This window comes from Salvelinus sp. IW2-2015, unplaced genomic scaffold (assembly GCF_002910315.2).
Source record: "Salvelinus sp. IW2-2015 unplaced genomic scaffold, ASM291031v2 Un_scaffold3482, whole genome shotgun sequence".
Taxonomy (NCBI): domain Eukaryota; kingdom Metazoa; phylum Chordata; class Actinopteri; order Salmoniformes; family Salmonidae; genus Salvelinus; species Salvelinus sp. IW2-2015.
Genome location: NW_019944762.1, coordinates 13,839 through 21,022, shown reverse-complemented (window position 1 = coordinate 21,022; position 7,184 = coordinate 13,839). Strand labels below are relative to the sequence as shown.

At 40.4% G+C, this 7,184-nt stretch overlaps 1 pseudogene; it reads left to right on the top strand.

Moving 5' to 3' along the window:
- The first annotated feature begins 4,475 nt into the window (after window positions 1-4,475).
- The window catches only part of LOC112075949 (B-cadherin-like), a 4,289-nt pseudogene continuing 1,580 nt past the window's right edge, over window positions 4,476-7,184 (top strand).

Genomic DNA, 7,184 nt, shown 5'->3' with positions numbered 1-7,184 from the left:
AGGCAAATGATAATCATATGCATGCTCTTATATTATATAATGTGTAGAGTATATAGCACAAGGTATGGTTCAATGCGCACTTTGGTGCCCCACAGTCAGAATATTAAATTTATTGATTTTAACTTATAGTAAACATTGAAAATCTAGAACCTATTCATAGTCAATTTAAGCCTAGAGCTTCACCCAGAATCAAGAAGATGGTGAATGTTCTATTGCCATCGGTCCGGATAATCATCGTAATTTCAACAATAGCTAATATTAAAATTAATTGAGCAAAAATAACTCAATGTTGGCAAAGTGGACACCTATCATCACCAACTGTGCAATTCAAGTCAGTTTGTCAGCCAAATTTCCTGATGGAACTTAGAGGTCCTCAGTCTATAGCCCCTATAGTCCCAGTAGGTCCAGAGCATCTTAGGCCTCAGTTCCCTGATCACCTAGTGTCTTCAGTCACCTGCTATGCTAGGTCTCCAGTTATCACAGTAGGCCCAGAGCTTTCCGTCCTGATAACCTTAATATCCCCTAGCTCACAGTCTGTAGCCCAATCAGGCCTAGGCTACCTGCCCGGGGAGGAAGGTTGTCCTAGTGTTTAGAGCATTGGGCCTGTAACCGAAAGGTTGCTAGATCGAATCCCCGGTAAAAATCTGTCGTTCTGCCCCTGAACAAGGCAATTAACCCACTGTTCCTAGGTCGTCATTGTAAATAAGAATTTGTTCTTAATTTACTTGCTTAGTTAAATAAATACAAAATCAGGCTCCAAGTCACAATATCTGTCTGATATTTTGTGCATGCATCTAAAAATAGTTAGCTCGCTCTCCCGCTCGTGTTAGCGCTAACATTAGCCTTTCCATTCAGAATGAATTAGTATTTAGCATGCCTGTTAGTGATTAGCTATTTGTTAGCATTTCTCACTTGTGGTGCTAGGCTAATTTCTGTGTATATCGCTCATGCTAACCTTTTACTACAGTGGGCTAAATCAGGGTCACAGTGTTTCTTGGTAGTCTTAAACAAATCTCCTTCGAAACAAAAGTATACACCTCACACACACATGGTTTTTCGGCTTTAAAAAAGGTACCTGTTCCACGTCATAGATATCGAGTTGAAATATTTTACATTTTGAGTTTGCATCCCAAAATATTACACTTTATATACATAAATATAACAACTGTTTGACACAAACATCAAATTTGGAAAAATATGAATATAAAAAATATTAACATTCCACCCATGAGGCAACTTAAAGGGCGATTTGGCCATTTGACTACAGGAAAGATGTACTGACAATATTGCACTGTTTATATTAGTATATTTACTAAGTTTAGTTCAGAACCGCAATCCTTGTCAGACACAATTAGGGTTGCAAAATTCCAGTAACTTTCCAGAAAATTCCCAAGTCTTCCAGAAATCCAAGTTATAGGATTTTCGTATTTCCTTCTGATTCCGGAAATCTTTCAACCTGGATTGATTTCTGGAAAACCTAGACATTTTGGGAAAGTTATTGGAATTTTGCAACCCTAGACAATTACTGTCAGTGGTGTTGGGTGTGGGTGGATCATTTATTTAAACCCCTGAAACTGAAATACTGGTTCCTTGTGTTCTGGAAGGACACCCTGTGGTGGTTGCTACCGGCTTAAAACCAGCACCAATGTATTTTAAACAATGCTTTGATTCTACAACTTAGACATTTTTCAGATCCTATTGGGACAAACATTATCCAAAAGGAACCTCAAATGCATCCATCACGTTTGTAGTGTCACAAGCTTGATGTAGAATATGCAACCAAATACCAAACTGACTACTTTTAATACACATTTAATACACTATACACTATGGGTTTCACAGACAAGGCTTAAGCCTAGTCCCTGACTAAAATGCCTGTTTGAGCGGTCTTATCTCAAAAGCAACTTGCACAGACTTATCTTAAAATAGTTGTAGATTTAGCCTGTTCTGGATTAAACAAAGCCGATTGCAAGAGGGAGGATTAGAGCTACTCTAGGACTAAATTGCAGCTTAAATGAATCCTTCAAAGAGGCAGGTTTAACTTCCGCTTAGTACTGTTTGTGAGGGATCATTTGGCTATTTGGAATTTTTAAATGAAGACCAACCTGCACTACAGAGGCCAGCGAGACGAGTACTTGCGGATTGGAGTAATCCATTAAATTACTTTGAAATAGGTTTGAGACCTCTTTCGTATGTAGAAAGAAAATGCATTGGAGATATCTTCGCTTGAGCTATATTTCCTCTCGGTCTCAAAGAGGAAGGCACTTTGCCCATTCTTCCAAGTTCTGATCACTTTGAGGTTTTTGGCATCTGGAATCTTTCATCGTGAAACTGTTGATTTATGTGGTGCCAGAGAAGCAACTTGTGTAGAATAGTTCAAAGTCTGCTGGGACATTTGTGAACTGAGGAGTCCTCACATCAAGTTTCCTGTTGCGGCTGGCCAAGCCAACTATAAAGTGCAATTCTATGAATATGGGCACTTCCCGGAGTGATTGGCTGTATAGATGGATGTCACGTTCCCATCAAGTGTCCATCAACTCCTGATGCTGAGAAGTACAGTAACCGTAAGAATGGTTTTCCATCAATGTTCAGGGTGTATGCACACCTAATGTAGAGTTTTCAAACATTGTTGCCCGTTGGAAGATGCAGCGCTTCTTTGTGTGCTCAGCTTCAGAGAGGACAACATAGTGGACTACTACTTGGTGACAGTGGATATGGTCAGAGTACTTTTTATTATCGCCATACATAAATCCACAACCGCTGAGCAGCAAAGATACAACCAAGCTCATATCCGCCGAGAGGGATTGTCGAATGCATGTTTGGAGTATGGAAAAGTCATTCCAGTGTTACCGCAATACACTTAGTTTCAAGCTAAAAAGTGCTGCAAGGTGATCATTGCTACAGCTGTGCTGCACAACTACCTGAAGCAGCATTTGTATCCTGATCCTCCAATGGAAGATCAGGATAAGCAGATGTGTCCATGGCTGAGGCAGGCAATGACCAAGAGGACTTGAACAGTTGTTTTCACATTGCAGCACTTCAACTAGATGAGATGCATTTAAATATGGAATGTATTCATTATGGCTTATTTTTACTTTGATAATGTTTGTTCTGTACAAAATTAAAATAGTGTGCAGCAATTTAAATGAGTGACTAAACCAAGGCTGGTTTAAAATGTACGTTTGTGGTGATCAATAAACTCACTCATGAATATCCAACGACGAGACATTCATTTTTTACATGTCATATTGTTCACCATGGCTGTCATCACAATTGTCTCGTTATTGTCTCTCTCTCCAATTTGTATCGAATTCAACCTGTAGATTTCTCATCTTCATTTCATGTTCTTCCTTCAGATATTTCATTCTCATGAAATTCTCTGGCTAATCCCAGGTGTTCTCATTTAGGCTCACTTACCTTACTCCAGGACTCCATAGTCTCCTACTATCTACGCCAAATTTAAGCCACGTTCACGAAAGCTACTTAATGTCACACCCTGATCAGTTTCACCTGTCCTTGTTATTGTCTCCACCCCCTCCAGGTGTTGCTTGTTATCCCTGGTGTATATATCCCTGTGTTATCTTTCCCTCTGTGCCAGTTTGTCTTGTATGTTCCAAGTCAACCAGTGGGTTTCCTGTGTGCCTGCCTGTTTCTATTATCTTTTACTAGACCTCCTGGTTTTGACCCTTGCCTGTTTTCTGGACTCTGTACCCACCTGCCCTGACCTTGAGCCTGCTTGCCGCGCTGTACCTCCTGGACTCTGAATTGGTTTTGACCTTTTACCTGTCCACATCCATTCTCTTGCCTACCCGTTTTGGATACAACAAATATCAGACTCAAACCGTCTGCCTCCTGTATCTGGGTCTCGCCTCGTGCCTTTATACTTAAATGTCCTCGTTTTAACTAGTACACATTAAGGCCTAATCCTGGTTTAGAGAGGGCTTAGATTATGAAACCGGCCCTAAAAGTGAATTTTTCCAAATACTTAAGACTTTCTCAAATAGGGGGACTAGATACATAAAATACTTTCATCTTTAAAATCGGGAATATGTATATGAAAACATGCTCAAATAAAAGCTGGCATTCTGTATTGTCACCTAATATTAAACATTCTCTCTAATGTAAAAGGCTGGAATGTAGAGCCAAATAAAACCATTTAACTTCACTGTCCAATAACATATGGAGGGAAGTGYAGATCATGTTTTTCAATATTTGTTTTCCTTCAAACCTCAGTGTTGGGCCCTGGGGAGAATATCTGAGACTTTACAGTCAGGTAATGGCTTTGACTATCCACTGACTGGAGGGGAAGAAACTGAGGGTGACTTATTTTACTGTTTAGAATATTATATTGCATTATACAGAGTAGTAGCAACATACTGTAGTGACATTGTTTGCTTTAAAACGGTTCATATTCGTTTGATCTCCTCACAGAGGGCTTCGGCCATGAGGATGCTGCCATTGTCTCTCAGGTGAGAATGTGGACTTACAACTTAGTGTCAGTTTCATTCCTCTAACCTACTACTCATAGGCTGGTCTACTTTTCTCATTTGTACAAACATTTTTTGGCACAGCCTAAGTACCTACAAGTCTTCCAATTCTGGAGTTCCAAAGCCTTTGGAAGGTCTGGTGAGAAGGAAAAGGGATTGGGTCATTCCTCCCATCAACTTCCCAGAGAACGACAGAGGCCCTTTCCCCAAAATTATGGTGCAGGTTGTGACTTGTAGATTTATGTTGGCAGGAAAAGGTTGGTTCAGGATTTGCTCTGTTTTAACATTTAATTTTTACACATTCAGATAAGGTCCAACAGGATAAAGAGGTGAAGATACAGTACAGCATCCCGGTTCTGGAGCAGATCTACCGCCTGTGGGACTGTTCACTGTGGAACAAAACTCTGGGTTTCTCTATGTGACCCAGCCTTTGGACAGAGAGAAAAAGACCAATATGTGGTAATGTTTGTAAATAAGACATTATGAGGTTATGCAGTTTGTTTTTGCCTTTTGAATTCTAGAACATTGAATGCATGTTATTTTAACATTTTCTATATTTTCCCTTTAGCTTTTGGTCATCTGTTGCAGTTGGTGCGGGTACAGCAGAAGACCCCATGGAGATTATTGTTAAAGTAATGGATATGAATGCAACAAGCCGGTTTCACCCAAGATCCTTTTACAGGGACTGTCCCTGAAGCATCCCTACCAGGGTGTGTCTCAGTCAACATTGAGTCAAATATACTCAGTCGATTTTAGAATAAAAGTACAATATCAATATATTTTTTTTGTCATCCATGAATAATTTTGGTTGAAATATTTTCTTCAGGCTCTGAGGTGATGCAGGTCACAGCCACCGATGCGATGAGACTGGCTCAGCCAATTCTGATGTCAGATACACTATTATGAAATCGGGAACCTGAACTGCCGAGTCGCAACATGTTTGTCATCAACCCTGTCACAGGAGTGATTCGGGTCAATGCTGCTGGACTGGACAGAGAGGTTAGTGGCTATACTASTAGCATMCCATTTTAACTGACAGTAACCKCTACATTTCACAATGTGCTCCATCTGGTGTCATTTTCCAGAAAATTCCAAAATATACATTGGAAATCCAAGCTGCTGATTTGGAGGGCAATGGTCTGACATGTTTCGGAAAATCCATAATTACTGTAACGGACAGCAATGACATAGCTCCTCAATTTGAGGAGTCTTTGGTAAGTGTACAAATCAGCAAACAGTACCGCTCATTAAACGGTAAAGGTGACTTGAAGAGGGAAATATTTTGATTGAAGGAGCTGACTTGAGGAAAATATGATGAACTTGATGAATGGCATACAGCACATGTTCTCTTCAAGTATTCTCGTTTCAGAATACGGTGTCTGTCCCAGAGAATAAAGTGAATGCCCTGGTGGTCAAATTGCCAGTGAATGCTGGAGATGAGCCACAGTCTTCCAACTGGGCCACCAAGTACAGGATTGTAGATGGAGACCCAGGTGGAATGTTCACTGTAAGCACTGGACCTAGTGGACTGGAAGGAATCATTACCACAGCCAAGGTACCTGCTTGGTTTCTTTGTTTCTCTTTTCAGATGAGTATGTGAATTGAGCCAAGTTACAGCAAATATGCATTTGACTGTGGTCTGAATTTCACCCTAGAACCATACAAATATTTGACAAAATTGTTGATGTTTTTGTCATTGTGTCATGAACCTTGCTGTGTCTCGTTCCCGTTTAGCCCCTTGACTTTGAGAAGAACAATTACTACACCCTGTTGGTGACTGTGGAGAATGAGGTCCCATTTGCCACCCCCCTGCTCACTTCCACTGCCACAGTCCAGGTGAATGTGGAGGATAGGAATGATGTCCCTGTCTTTGACCCAGTGGAAAAGGTTGTTTCCGTATCTGAACACCTGCCAGTGGACAGTGATTTGGTTCTGTATACAGCCATTGATCCAGACATCATGGCACATAAATATTAATGTGAGTTAATGAAGCTTTCTTTTACCTGCAATTGATTTAGATTAAGTTGAAGTTCCTGGTATAAATATGGAGACAGATTTTTTTATTTTACCTTATTTTAACTAGGCAAGTCAGTTAAGAACAAAATTCTTATTTTCAATGACGGCCTAGGAACAGTGGGGTTAACTGCCTTGTTCAGGGAAGAATGACAGATTTTGTACCTCGTCAGCTCGGATAATCTTGCAACCTTTCAGTTACTAGTCAGTTACTAGTCCAACGCTCTAACCACTAGGCTACCTGCCGCCCCATATACATTATGCTGATAAGTCAATTCAATGATATACATGCCCTTTATGATGAAGTACATTCAGATGCATATGCATTAAGATTGCAAGAAGCCTTGTGAATGGTGATGTTTTAACTCAATATACTGTATGTTCTAGGTATCGCATGGACAGAGATCCTGCTAATGGCTGGACATCAACAGTGAGACCGGAATGATCAAAACCAAACACTCCCTGGACAGAGAGTCTCCCTTTGTCAAAGATGGCAAATACAGAGTTCTCATTACTCGCCATCGAAGGTGGAATTCTGATTTTGTTGCAGGCTTCAACCTGGGAACAAGGTTAATTTAGTTGACGTCTTCATTACTCCTTTTGATAAGAGTATCTTGTTTGGGTTATCAGATGAAATCCCTGCAACTGGAACTGGAACCATTCTGATAGAGCTGGAAGATGTCC